The sequence below is a fragment of the Papaver somniferum genome, chromosome 1 (genome assembly GCF_003573695.1).
Source record: "Papaver somniferum cultivar HN1 chromosome 1, ASM357369v1, whole genome shotgun sequence".
In the NCBI taxonomy this organism is placed as follows: domain Eukaryota; kingdom Viridiplantae; phylum Streptophyta; class Magnoliopsida; order Ranunculales; family Papaveraceae; genus Papaver; species Papaver somniferum.
The window spans coordinates 8,178,599-8,190,575 of record NC_039358.1 but is presented as its reverse complement, the minus strand read 5'-3'; the positions used below and the strand labels follow the sequence as shown (position 1 = coordinate 8,190,575).

At 39.7% G+C, this 11,977-nt stretch overlaps 1 pseudogene; it reads left to right on the top strand.

Annotated features, from left to right (window-relative positions):
• Positions 1 to 5,214: 5,214 nt before the first annotated feature.
• The window catches only part of LOC113328267, a 16,946-nt pseudogene continuing 10,183 nt past the window's right edge, over positions 5,215 to 11,977 (top strand).

Genomic DNA, 11,977 nt, shown 5'->3' with positions numbered 1-11,977 from the left:
TTCAAATATTTTGTAAACAAGGATGAAGTCTATTATTGTTATGAAAATAATGATGTTAGATAGGATGAATCCTTGTATATTCCGCAATATTGATCTTCCCCGATCCATATATTATGTATATACTGCAATACTCCATAAGTCCCTTCTTATGTTGAGTATATGAACGGCTATGCTAATCATTTTCTAATGGTTAAATTAGTCGTAAGCTCAGTAAGTTTTCTTATGTTGAGCATAATCAATTAAATTAATCACTTCGTGTCGTTTAATTTGGTTGTGTATTCCGATTAAATTAATCATGGGTTTACTTGTTATTAATTTAATTGAGTTTTGGATATAGAAAATCATTCTCATAGTTTTGGTGTCCAACAAAAATCCTTATTTTCTTTCGAAATTAAGGTCGCTCATGTTGTTCTTTCGGGAATGACTTCAAATGGGGGAGAGTTCTTTTGAACTTGTGCTTAATGGTAATATCTTGAGAGGAGTGCGGCTGTGGAATATTAGAGGGGTTATCTTGTATCTTTAAAGTCCTTGATGAATGCATTTAGCTTCGGATTTATGATTGCATCTAAATTAGTTGGTATGTTTTTTTCTTCTTTTAGTCATGAAATGTCTCTTTCGGAAATTTCATTATGATCCCGTTCTTATACCTTTGCCAATTTTATCGACTAAAAGGTGGAGAATTAATATGTATTTCACATTAAAAATGCATATGGATTCAGATCATTGTGTAAGGGGGAGTGGTTTCCATGTGAGAGGGAGTATTGACTAAGGGGGAGTGATACATATCACTGTAGTATTATTGTCGAAGTTGTGATACAATTGAACTTTGATGTTGTATAATAATACTATGACACTGTATAACAATGATCGAGACCTATGTTTTCTCATTGTTATGGATACGGATCTTCAACAATAGTGATACCAAAACATACAACCTTTGGCATCATTGGAGTACTTGGAAGCGACGAAGATTTCAATTAATGTTGAAGATTAGGCATGTGGAATAGGACCTATTTAAGTTTCTTTATCTTTTTTTGTATTCCATATGTATTGATAGTTTTTTCATTAAAATTGACAAAGGGGGAGATTGTTAGAGCATTGCTCGGTCGACCTCGCATGCGTTGCTATCTCATGCATGTTTGTCAATGTTAGTGATCAAAACTATAAGTCTTGATTTCTAGTCTACTATAGCTAAGTCTCGGATTAGGATAAAAAGTGTAGTTGAGATCAAGAACTCTATGGTGATTCATCATACAAAGATGAAGAACTACTCATGGAACCGGTGGAACTTCATCAACAAAAAGGTATGTGGAGACTTGAACTTATCTATCACTCAAAATTCTATCTACTCTATCTCCTACTCTTTGAGAAAAAATTCGTTTGCTATATAGACTTTGATTATACACATTTGGTATTTTGAGCCGAGTATATCTCGCCTATATATATCTCGAAATATGTGTTGGTAGGCGTTTCGCTTCGATCAAGTTTATCTTTACCTAGTGACGAAAGTCATGATATGTTTCAATCCCTTTGAAAATTGCTTTGACGAAAAATGGTGTAACAACTATATAACACCCTCTAAGAATATTTCAATGATTGAAATGAGAGTTTATATTACATAACCAATGGTGTACATAAACATTGTGGTGGAAACACATATGTGTATAAGTCTTATTCCTTGAACCAAAGTTTGCGAACTTTGTTGATCAAGAGAACCAGAATATGGCGTGAAGCCAAGTCCGCGAACTGTCGAAGTTCTCAAACCCGAGAATTTCTGCTGAAGTTTCTAAACTACTTGCGTGATCCAAGTCCGCGAACTCAGTCTGCGAACCGGTGAAGTTCTCATACCCGAGAATTTCTGTTGGAGTTTGTAAACTATGTCCGGTAACTTAAGTCTGCGAACCTAGTCTGCGAGCTTGAGAAGGTTAGATATCTAAAGATGAACTTAAACTTAAAAAGACTAAGGAATGTAGTTTACAAACCGTGGCTATAAAATTTCATGAACCGATTCAAGTGAATGAAATCATCTTTGCTTCAATTGTGTCTTGTGTAGTACATGAGATTTCCTTGTAATTGAACAACTCTCTAACTAGTTCGTTTGAAGTCCATTGAATTAGATATGGTGAAGAAGAACATGGTTGATATGAAATGCTCATATGGCTAATCATTTGGTTGACTATTGTTGAACCAACTAATGTGCATGTTTGGGTACGGTTACACAAACCTAGAAGCGTACATTTCATTTGTGTGTAACAAGCTAAGTTTTTGATCTAACAGTTGAGAAATATTAACTTGAATCTAAATCAGGTTTTCATCTAATGGTGAATATTGAATGCTTTGTTACTAAGATAACATTGATTACAAACCCTGATTTGAAAGACTATATAAAGGAGACATCTAGCAATTGGGAAAACTAATCCCCACATCTCTCTTGTGATACTAGTTCGATTGCTAGAGTCGATTCTCCTTTAACCTTTGGTTTCTTTTTAAAAACCAGGTTAACGACTTAAAGACTTCATTGGGATTGTGAAGCCAGACCAATACTACTTGCATCATAGTTGTGTGATATGATCTTGCATCTTATATCGTACGAGTACAATCATATTGATTGGCTTGAGATTGATTTCTCTGATAGGCAAGATATAAAAAGTAATCACAAACATCTTCGTCTCATTGTTTGTGATTCCGCAACATCTTGTTTCGCTACCATACGATTAAGATAGTTGTGAGGTGATTGATAACTCTAGGCTGTTCTTCGGGAATATAAGGCCGGATTAGCAATTGGTTCCTGTTCACCTTGATTATATAAAAAAAAACTTTAGGGTTTTTCTGTGGGAGACAGATTGATCCTTTGATATACTTGTCTGTGTGAGACATATTTTTGTTTATTGACAAGTCTTCGACTTTGGGTCGTAGCAACTCTTAGTTGTGGGTGAGATCAGCTAAGGGAATCAAGTGCGCAGTATCTTGCTGGGATCAGAGGCGTAGGAGTATAACTGTACCTTGGATCAGTGGGAGATTTATTGGGATTCAACTACAGTCCAGTCCGAAGTTAGCTTGGAGTAGGCTAGTGTCCGTAACGGCTTAATACAGTGTGTGTTCAATCTGGACTAAGTCCCGGGGTTTTTCTGCATTTGTGGTTTCCTCGTTAACAAAACTCTGGTGTCTGTGTTATTTCTATTTCTGCATTACATTGTTTATCTTTATAATTGAAATAATACAGGTTGTGCGTTGAAGTTCAATCAATTAGAATATCCGACCTTTCGGTTGTTGATTTCATTGATTGACATTGTATATTCGTATTTGGTACCATCCAAGTTATTCCTTGTATTTGATTACAACTCGTAGTCCATGCTTGAGTAAATCAAATCAAGAGAGATATATAAACTCGTTGATATACTTTTAATTGATTGAGTCGTGTTGATTCTCTTAAAAGTATATTCGAGTTTTTCCATACAGATTGCTAAGTGAAATATTGGGTGGTGTTGTTAGACCCCCGCTTTTTCAGGGTGTATTCTCCATTTCGCTCTGGTCTACCTTCTCTGCGACGTCCTCACCTGGATTCATTCTCACCCACCTGTACATACCGATCTTCTATGCGATGGCGTTCACGCTCCTCCTGTGAAATTTCGCGCACCTGAAAAGTGTTATCCAAAAGTTGTCCCTGTCCATTGTCTCCACGTTCAGATCTACTTCTCCTAGAGGTACTTCTGTTTGTTCTCGATCTCGCACGTGTTGTTCTGGATCGTGATTGTGACCTTTGCTCTTGTAATCTATGATTTTCCTCTTTTAACTCATCATTTTGTCGCGTCAAGTTCGCACGTAGTTCCTATTCTCTTCTTTTTTTCGTCTGTTAACCGCTGCCTGAGCTCTCCAATAGTCATGTTCTCTTCATTTTCTCCTACTGCTCCTTCTTCATGTGTCCGTTCTTCATTTTCCCCTGTCTTATCTTTATCTGTGGTATGAATGCTAACTTCATGCATCGTAGTTTATGTTGGCGTTCTCTTCTGGTAATGGCTGGACCTGAGATCGAACTCTCCGAGGTTGATTGTTCCTCGCTCCCATAGTGAAGATTCTGCAATTTCACTTCTCCTACTTCCTGCAATCCTTCTACTTCTCCTAACGGGTGTTGTGTTTTCTCCTACGGATGTTTGTCTCACCATCTTCTGTTCCTGCAATAACACTTTCCTTAAAGATTTAAATCAACAAAACCTTTCTTATAAGATGAAAACTTGAATATATTATTCTCATAAAAAAAAAATAAATCTAATAAAACAAATAATAATCCTAATAAATAAAATACCAAACTGATAAATATCCAAAATATAACCATATCTTGCAATATACTCTCTACATTCCTAATACGTCGTGTATCACGTTGAAAACATAAGAATAGATTAAAAAAGAAAGAAAGACACTGAAAATAAAAATGTAAAGCCGCGTTGTCGATCGCCACCGCGCTAATGCAGATTTAATGTGAAGCCACGTAAGCCGCATGCTCCACAATCCAGTACATTCACGAGTGAAGCTTTAATGTATGGATATGATTTACTTTAAGTCAACCTCCTTTTGTTTCCCGCAACAGAAAAGTTCGAAACTAAAAAAGGGTATGTGTAGAAATGGGTTTGTCTTACATGATTGCCAAAGAAATGGAGTTCCACGATTACCAAGTGATGCAAGGGAGACCTGTATACACACACGTCACTCAACATGCTATATAGCACATAATATGGCGTGAGCATATATGTCATCGGGGTTTAGCAATTCCTTCCTTCGCTTGAAAACAGAACTTGTCTTTCTCCCGATGGAAAGAATCGATTTTGATATATTACTATAGCTCATGAGAGCATTCACTGTGGCTGAGCTTATTACTATGGCGTCAGCTGACTGTCAGCATATAATTCGATCACCTCAAAATACTTACTCTCCCTCTCCCTCTTTCTTCAACAGTTCAAGTATTGAGTAGTCTACTGTAAATCCTCAAATTCCACAGTCTATTTTTCCTTCTTTCAGACAACTTTCACCCTAATTTTTGATATTATAATTAGTGTATCATTTATTTATTTTGTAATAAGTTTCCCTTCAGTTATCTGCCGACCGGTATTCAATATGAATATTGTAGGTGGAGGAATGGCAACATATTCGACATTAATATGCGCTCCAATAATGGGAAAATCTATGAACCAGATGATTCTTGATATAGACAAAGCTACATAAATTGGAGTTGATATGGTTGAAATCAGATTGGACTATCTATCAAGCTCCAATCCTTACCAAGATATTCAAATTCTACTAAAAAGTTGTACCACGCTAACTCTTTTCACCTACAGGTACACATCATTCTTTCTTAATTTTTCCTTACTGATCAGTTTGTTTGAACGATGAGTACTTATATATATCACAATATATATATAAACTAAAGACTTGTTCCATTAGTGGTTATAGTGGCTGTATATCATTATCAGTACTGGATAATATCCAGTTTCTTGTTTTGGACATAATTTCAACACCATCATCAGTTTTTGAAGCCCTCATCTAATTTTTGGTGGGGGAATGGGTTCTATCCCTTGTGTAGTCCAACCCGCGGTTTGTCTAGTATGCTGAGAGATTGATAACCAATATAATAGATTCTTCTTTTCTGTAAAGAAATATTTTAGTCATCAAAAAATAAATAGTTCCTCTGTTTCAGAAAAAATGATATTTTTATTATTTTCCAATTTAATATATTTTTACGCAACAATAAAAATGTGAAAGTATTTTTTTCCCAAAAACAGAGGTAATAGTACAGTATAACTGATTTGTTTTCATTTTATTCTTATTTAGACCCAAATGGGAGGGAGGTGAGTACGAAGGTGATGACAGTATTCGGCTCGATGCACTTAAACTTGCCATGGAGCAGGGAGCTAATTATATTGATGTTGAGCTTCAGGTTAGTTTCTTTTAATCTACTAATTATGTTCAGCTAATTATGTCCGATTGTATTTGTACTTTAATTATTACATTAGTTTTGATCTCAACCTTGTTTCGGTACCTAATTAATTTTTCAAAAATTAACTATTGTTAGTTGTCAATTTGCTGTTCGAATATATTAATTTTTTAAAAAGTCTAAAGGTTAACATCAAACAAAAGATAATTGTTGTTTAACGTGGTATTATTATTTTGTCTGAAGGTTACACATGAGTTTATTAGTTCGTTAGATGAGAAGATACGTGAAAGTCTAAAATTATCGTTTCTTCTCATAACTACCATGCAACTCCATCAGTGGAAGAAATAGGCGATCTTATGGTAAGTATACAATCTACTGGCGCTGACATAGTGAAGATTGCGACAACTGCCGGGGATATTACAGATGTCGCTCGCATGTTTCAAATTATAGTGCATTCCCAAGTAAATAATTTCTCTGTCTGCTTTTCTTACACTTCAGCTCATTTCCGCATATTTGCAACTCTTTCGTTTGTTGTGGTTGTTAGGATTGGTGCCAACTGCAGGATCGAATTACTCATTTTCGCTTACGTAGTATCTTATAGAATGTTTCACACTGTGTCAGGTTCCGTTTATCGGATTGGTAATGACTGAAAAGGGTTTGATCTCAAGGTTGCTTTGCCCTAAATATGGTGGCTATCTCACTTTTGGTAGTCTTGAAGAGGGAATAGTATCAGCTCCCGGGCAACCAACGGTAAAGGATTTATTGGATATATACAACCTCAGAGACATAGGTCCTGATACAAAAGTACTTGGACTTATTGGGAAGCCTGTGAGTCAAAGCAAGTCCCCTCTTTTGTTTAATAAAACGTTTAAGTCCGTTGGTTTCGATGGAGTTTATGTGCCATTTCTGGTGGATGACCTTGCAAAGTTTTTGGCTACTTATGCATCTGCTGATTTTGCTGGATTCAGGTTGTAGAACTTACTCTAAAGATGGTCAGCACTATTTTTGGGGGATGACCTTGGAAAGCAACTTCTTGCCCCTGTGTACACATATATCTCACTATCAGACACGTGTATACAGAAAGGTACGTGGAAAGCATGCAAGCCAAAACATCAAAACATGATGCGTCACGAAGCACCAAATAAACCCCTAGGAATTGCTTTATCTCATCCCCAGAAGAGGGGCCAAGATCAACGGTGGAGAGAAAGTTAGCTGACACGGACTGACAGGGGCAGAAGACACTTGTCTGACACGAGCAGACCCCTCAACTACCCGCATTAAACACTCTGAGCAGTGCACGTGTCGACCAACCTGTGGAACGAGCGAAGATGCTTCCGCGGGATCGAGGGGGAAACGCAGACCTCCGCGTAGGGCTGAACATGGTGTCGGTTAACCGTTGGAAACCGACCGAACCAGACCAATAAGAAAGAAACCGAACCAAACCATTTAGATTTGGATTGGTTTGGTAAAAAAAGTTGAAAAACCGACATTATTGGTTTGGTTTTGGTTTGATTTGAAAACCGAACCAAAAACCATTGGGGAACCAATTAATTTTTAAACTTAGTTTCTACCGTCGATTTAAAAGTATTAGATTCTACCCATTGATTTAGAGGATAAATAGAAACCTTAAATCTAATATTTCATTATGATACGCTCCCTCTTTCTCTTTCTCTCAGCCGCCTCCCTTCTCCACCCCCAACTACAGCTGCTTCTACTCGACTTTTTTCTTCCCATCTTCCTTCTTTTTTATTTGTCAATAACTAAATTAAGATATATTATATATCTTCTTTTGATCTCTAGAATTAGAGTAAGCTTTAACTATTCTTGATTTTTCTTTTTTTGTCTGTATATTTGTGTAAACCAATACTATCGGCAACTACGATTTTTTTATCTGTAAATTTGTGTATTTTTTTTTTGATTTGACATAATTATTGGTTAACCAAAAACCACTGGGACAAACCGAAACCAACTGGAACCATTTGGAAACCGAACCAATGGTTAATGGATTGGTTTGGTTTATATTTTTAGAAACCAATAGTATTGGTTTCGGTTTTGGTTTGGCTAGAAACCGAACCAAAACCGACCATGAACAGCCCTACCTCCGCGTGATGGACACAAGGACACGAGAAGATAAGGTTCCAACGGTCTTCAGAGATGGGTCCCACGTTCCAACCTTATAAATACCCAATCTCCACAAAGAGGAAGGGGGGGGGGGGGAACATCAGGAGAGAAGGAGAGAGAGAAAGAGAGAATAGTAAGGGTAAGTTAATCCCTTAGTGGAGAGAAATATGTAAACCCAAAGTCATTCAACTATTCATGTAACCGTGAATAATATAGTAGAACAACAAACCCCGTGGATGTAGGCCTTAGTGCTGAACCACGTAAACCTTGGTCTTATTTACATTTCAGCACTTTACATTCATTTAGCTCCGCATGTATTTGCTTATATGTTTTGTTTTCCTTTAATACTTGTATCCCATGCATGATCGCCACGCACGGGGAAGTTGGAGGAGGCCATGATAAACCCGAAGGTTTTGAGCCAATGAATCCACATCAGGGTATCATCATCGTAGTCTCTTTAGACGTTAACGATTGATTGTGGGCATTCGGACCCCCACGTAGTTCGTGTGTCCACAATTTGGCGCTAGAAACAGGGACTTCGTCCCGGTAAAAGATTTATCTTGTCCTGTGATTTCATTCTAATTTGGCATATGATTGCTCCGATTTTATCAGCTCGGACCGTATAGATCATTCGTCAACTGTATTATGTTCAAAAACCCACCTTTTGCCTTCGATAAGAGTTATTGTTCCAAGCAAGGGTTATTGTCCTAATCCGTCGGATTTACAATTTTCGTAGTTTTTTTTATACTAAGGATCGCCTTTAATAAAACTTTAACCCATATTTTATACCCGTCGGATTTGCTATAGTTTTTTTTATACTAAGGATCGCATGTCCCATATTTTATAGCCTGCGGGTATTAATTCCCTCTTGAAAAATTGTATTTCGCCAACTAACCCGCTTCACGCGGATATTCCCGTTTCTGTTTGAAATAATTTATACAGAGAGAACGTGTTGTGAGTAAAGAAGGCAAGTTTACGCGAGATTTCGTCATCAACAAAATGGCACGTGATGGAGAAGACGCAGGAAGCAGGAAAGTCCAAAGCTTTGTCAAAAGAAACACCCCGGACAACCCCGATCATCACCCGAAGCAAACAGAAAGGAGATAAAACTAAAATGACCAATCGAAGGCAGGATACCGCAGAGATCACTTCACCCATGAACGCTAATTCTGTGGCAGTGGCGGCTCTCAGAGCAGCAACGATAAAATACGGGGAAGCTGCGGTAGTCCCGAAGGCTGCGGAGGCTAGCAATACCTTCGCCATGAGTCAACTTAACCAACCAAGGGAAAGGGTGGATGAATCCAGAACATTCCAACCCGCGCATCTGCTAACCTTTGGAATGCCGCTAACAAATAACCAGAATCAAACCATACCGGCGGCTCTGGCACCGCAGAGAGGCGCTCACTCCAATTTGGAAACACCAGCAACAGAAGCTGAACCCCTGCCACCTTTAGTACAGACCATGGAGGAGGGCGGCGCCACGGCTGTAGCGGCACGCGCGGGGACTCCCAATCAGGGGTCCAACCAATCACACCAACTAATGGCTGAGCTCGAGGAACTGAGGAGGAACCAACAGGTTTACGCAGAAGCTGTAGCTCTGTTGGCCAGAGAAAATCAAGATTTAAAGGAGCGGATTGCTCTAAGCACAAAGACCAGCCAACAACTTGATGAAGCAAGCTCCAAAGCACCAGAGCCAAACCAAGACTGTAGAGTCGTTCTAGCGACTAATGAAGACGCGACAAGGAGACGTAGCGTATCCGACCCGGATTATGACGATGGAGAGTCAGACGGAAATGAGCTGAAAAATTTAGAGCACCAACGCGCAATGGAGGAACTGCGGGATGAGATGATGGCAGAGATCAGGCAATTGAAAAATAAACAAGGTGGGGGAAGGTTAGAAGAGGTCATGAGAGAAGCTAACTCCACGCCCCTAACGCATCGCTTGGCCAACACCCCTATTCCCCTGAAATGCCATGTCCCGACGTTCGAATGCTATGATGGGTCCAGCGACCCTGCTGCACATGTTCGGTACTACAACCGTGTCTTAGCCAGATGGGGACAGAACGACGCCGTACTCTGTAGATACTTCCCGTCAAGCTTGAAGGGATCGGCGTTATCATGGTTTGATAATCTGCCACCAAACTCCATACACTCATACGACCAACTTGCAGAGAAATTCTTAAGAACATACATGTACAACAAGACTGTAAACACCGGGATGGATAAGCTCTTTTCACTAGCAATCGGCTACAAGGAAACCACGAGGGAATACACAAACAGATGGCATAGGATCTGCCAAACCATAGGAAGCGTGGACCCAGTGGTAAGCATCAATTGCTATAAATGGGGCTTAGACCGAATGAGTCCCCTATTTGTTGAAATTCACGGGAGCGTGCCCAAGACAGAAGGCGATCTCCGAATAATTATCGAGAAGCACGCTCGACTTGAAGAAATTCAACGGGAAACCCGAGGGCATATCCGCAGAGGTCTCATCGCACCAATTTAGCAGAACAAACCAATGGGGCCAAAAGGGGTTGCTCAGATGAGAGACCTCACGAAGATAGAAAGGAACGGAGGGATGAACGAAGAACAGGCGACCGAAAATTCGAAGATCAAGTTTACACGAAACTCAACGCTAGCTATGCTCGTATCCTACGAGAGATCAAAGGGAGGCAAAACTTAGAATGGCCATGGTCTAAGGGAAAGCAACCCCCGAGATCCGAGAAGTCTAAAGATTACTGTGAGTATCACTGTTTCAACGGACACCAGACCGAAAAATGCAAGAACCTTAAATTAATGATCCAAAAATTAATTGATGCGGGAGAGCTCAAACATTACATACGGAAGGAGGTTACCGAGGACAGATCCAAACGAACCAAACCAGTCCGACTTCCGGAAGAAAACCGAACAATCAACACCATCTCGTGTTCCGAAACCACAGGACCCTCACTAACAGCACAGATTGGAAAAAGGTTACGGAAGCAATTCGAAGATCGCTGCGAGTTATATAAGGTCGATGGGATAACAGTGGACGAACATGAAAAATGGATGGAATTTCCTGTCATCTTCGATGCCGAGGATATCGAAGAAGATATGGAAGACCATAACGATCCCTTGGTCCTAACATTACCAATAGCTGGATGTAACCTCAAAAAGATCCTTATAGACGGGGGAAGCTCTGTGAATGTCCTATTCTATGATGCATTCAAGCGGATGAAGCTCCATGATGAACAATTGATGACCTCTTATCACACCATCTACGGATTCAATGGAGCGGCCACGAAGCCCTTGGGAGACATTGTGTTACAGGTTAACGCAGGGCCCATGAAGCTGGATACCCGATTCAGTGTGGTGGATACCCCTTCCCCCTACAATGCCATTATTGGACGACAATGGGTACACAAGCTCAAAGGAGTTGCGGCAACATACCACCAGTACCTCAGATTTCCAACACCTGAGGGAATCATGGAGATCAAGGGAGATCGAATCGCTACACGAGAATTCCAGGCCACTCAGGATCATATCAACAATGAGCAAGAAGAACAGCGAAAAATCCGAAGAGTAAGAAATCAAGAAACCACGAAAGAGAAAGCCGTAGACCTATTCCTTAAGGAAACTACAGGAAAAGGCTTGACGAAAGAGGGTAATGTCCGAGGCTCGGAAACAAGTACCTCAACAATCAACAAAGAGCAGAAACACGCCAAATAGCAATTAAAGAGCGCCCCAGTCCTCGGAAACCCAAAGCCTATGTTCACACCAGTGGAACCCACAAAGGAAATCAACATAGGAACGGAAGAAGACCCGAAGATGGTCAAAATTGGGACCATCATGGGCGAAGGGAGAGAACATTCCTTAACCAAATTACTTAAGGAATATGCGGATGTGTTCGCCTGGAAGTTAGGAGATATGCCGGGGATTGACCCAAAAGTA